This window comes from Cajanus cajan, chromosome 9 (genome assembly GCF_000230855.2).
Source record: "Cajanus cajan strain Asha chromosome 9, NIPB_CcT2T_4, whole genome shotgun sequence".
NCBI lineage: Eukaryota > Viridiplantae > Streptophyta > Magnoliopsida > Fabales > Fabaceae > Cajanus > Cajanus cajan.
Window position 1 is genome coordinate 52,600,059 of NC_138525.1, and position 3,838 is coordinate 52,603,896.

Consider the following 3,838-nt stretch of genomic DNA (forward strand, 5'->3'; position numbering starts at 1 on the left):
CTCATTTATTTATCGAGTTCAATCTTTAATTCATATTCAATTCACTTTATTAATGAACTAAGTTCAACGAGTTAATTATCGAATTAAATTATGAACTATTTTCAAGTTGGTTCAATTTATTGTTACCCCTAGCTATCACTAAGTAAAATTAATTAAATATTTATATGTTCATCTTATATTTTTTATATTATTTTTAACATTTCAACAAAGTTAATATTAAATACAAATTCAAAAATTAATATCAATCGTTTATTTTTAATATTTTAATAAAATTAACATCACATACAAACTTAAATTTATTTGTAATTTTTTTTTAATAGATACACACTGGTATGAGATGGTTACAGACCATATTTTTATTTAATAAAACAGAAACTAATACCCTACTACTCGCTCCATACAACTCAATGTGATCCTACTCATTGTGTACCTAAATAAAATTATGTTGGGTGGAGAATAGATGTTTCTTGTCACATTGGGTGTACCTATGCATGCGACCATAAATTTGATTTGGAATTGGGAGGGGATTGCGATTGGGTAGATAAGATTATTAATTAACGTTGGTACATTACCAATAATGAGTTAATATGGATGGTTACAGCTGTATGAACATTAGTACATTGCTAATGATAAGGTGGTGGTGGGTACATTCATGTCACAAAAGAATCCCAATATCCGGTTATATTTGGAAGACCGAGGACTACCTTTTGCTCTTTTGCACCGTTTTGGACCATTCCCTCACATGAAACTACTGTTTTTGGATCCTTGCAGGGCATCTTGTGAGGGATCCATATTCGAACAAGACAAAAGCTAAAGGAAAACTAAATTAAATCATCAACCCATAATATACATACAATTTCTTTTTAAACATGAAGTACTTGAATATATAAAAAGATAGAATTTTCACAATGTGTATCCAAAGTGTTTAATCATTAAATTTTGAGTTATCTACCAAGTGTATTGAAATTGTTAATATCACCATACTTGGTATATGGACATGTATATTCAATTCATACTTTATGAGTTTCTCAAACTATATAAGGAAAGTTATGAACATGTAGCATGAAAAGTTAAAAAAGATAAAGTTGATGAGAGAGCAAAGGGTGTCGTTTTGTTTTTATTTTGATTTTACTAATGTCAAAATTACGTAAGATTATATATGGAGCACATGAGCTTAGGTGAAAGTTGGTACAATTGAATCCGTGTTCAGATAAGAAAGTACGTATATCTGCATTCTGCAACAAGGTAAACTACGTACCTGCAAGATGTTCCTCTAACATTCAAGACCACCACGTATTATCTAATTACACTCTTTAAGTTTGACTCAAGTTATGGTCAAACTAACCCGTGATCCTCTATGTCTCGTTACAGAATACAGATATTACATCAATTTTAATATATATATATATATATATATATATATATATTAAAATTCAGTCAAATTAACTTCATATTCAAGCAAATGATTGTGTTAAAATTTTGAATAAAGTAAGAATTAATTTTGGATCGTTTGAATTTGTGCTTCAACGCCCTCATTTCTTCCATTTCTCTTTGAATATCATGATTTTTGGCTAACTATTGAAAATACTTCTTATATTAGAAACTTAATCTTTATTTCAATATTATTTATCTTTATCTATATAAAAAAAAAAGCATGTTTATATCTCAAAACAATACACCAAAATTCATTATATCTACATGTTTGATTATTAAAGATAAGATAAAAATATATAGTTGAACCCATTGTCTAAATCCAAGAGTATTTCAACAATTATTGCAAAATTCTAATAATAATTAATCACATGGTCGTGTTTACAATAAGGCTTTCTAAGTCATTGCCTTACACCTCATGCTGAATATATTGCTTAATCATAATATATTTAATTGATTTAAAAACTCAGCATTAGAATATAGAATTAACAACCCAACCCCACTAATAGAAGTCACCAAAGCTTTTAATGATATATGCATTTAAGTTTCTATTATGCTACTAAGCATGAAGACTACAAGAAGTGTGTCGCAGCTGATCATGACATGGAAAATAAATGAAATTAGTAAATATTCATATCGTTAAAATAATGGTAATCGCTATCAATAATATTATTTTTTTCTCCTTCCACAAAAGTCTCTCAATCTATTAGATAAAAACTAATTTTATTTGCAGAAATGTGAATATTACTAGTCGACGAGATTTTACACATAATGAAAATTAAACACAATTTTTTTCACTAAATAGATTGTTTACACAACACATGAGCGCATGATTATTTAACACCTACATCAACTCATTGAGTTAACTGTAGTGTTATTTAATAAGACAACAATTTTTGTAATGCTAAAATAAATTAGTTATTTCCAATATTAATTAATAATTAATTGATATTGAGAAAAGTACTAACTAATGTTTATTTCAATTCTCTATGTACAGGTTACAAAATTTAATCTTCTTATAATTTCCCTTCACTATCTCATACTTTATTTTCCCTTCACTATCTCATACTTTATTTTTTTTCTCTCATTTTCATATTTTTTTTTTTGAAGACTACTCATAAAAAAATTATTTAAAAATTTGAAGAGTTGAAGGAAATCGTCAAAGTAGATAACTAATACCAAATAGTTGATTATATTCGTATTATTTTTAGGTTTTATCGTTTCATCATTTTCTCTTATTTAATTATTTTGCATCTAGACCTCGATCTTGACCTTTACCTTGTCGCATATCTATTTTAAATCATCTTACTTAAATATTCCTATTACATAGTGTTATAATAACTTACCTTTTCTTTACCTTAACCTTGTCTTTACTTGTCATTTTATATACTGCATTTCATTGTTTATTAAGATATTTGTCTTCTTCTTTTTTTCTTTTCATTTTTATCCCATTAAACAAGTAGAATGACAAATTATATTTCATTTTGTTCACATTCTCTTTTACTAAACCAATAAATCATTTTACTTTTTACTTTTTTTTTTCACTTTTTCCTCTAAGAAAGTGTTTAGTTAAACTAATTTAGAAGTTAGCTGAAAGGTAGATTGAATTTATAAGATAAGAGTTATAAAACTATAAATTTATAAGTTAATTGATTGAATTGAAAGTATGTGGTGAAAGTAGCTCATAAACTAATAGATGAATATGTAAAATGACATAAAAGAATATATTTATTTATTTGATAATAACTTTAATAGTTGAATTTTTTAAATATATATCACTTTTAATAGTTGAATTTTTTAAAATATTTTATTATCTTCAAAATTAAGACAATATTTTTAAATTTTATAATTTTATGATTTATTTTTATTATGGTAAAGATTTATTTCATATTATAAAAGCAGAAGACTTGAAAGTAATATGGTAGACAAAAAAATTATAACGAGAGTGAAAGAATAAAAAAAAAGATAAAAAGTTTATAAATTAAGAAAATAAAAAAGTTTTCAAATAAATTAATAAAAAAATTAACATTAATAAAAAAAAATATTCTAAGTTAACTAATATAATTTGAATTTAACAAAATTATTAGTGTAAACTTGACATTGAAGGTGAAAAGTCTTCAAAATTATTGAAAATCAGTGTTTTAAAAATCGGACCAAACTCGTGTAACTCTCCAAATTTTTATAGTTAACAATAATTTTTTATTTTTATAATTATTAACTAGGTTGGTTTTAATAAATGTTTTTAATCATTGAATTCTATGGCTTTTAATTATGTGTGTGTTTAATTATATATATATATATATATATATATATATATATATATATATATATATATATATATATATATATATATATATATATATATGGTTTAGTTTTAATTTTGAAAGAAAGGAATTGTAATTGTGGG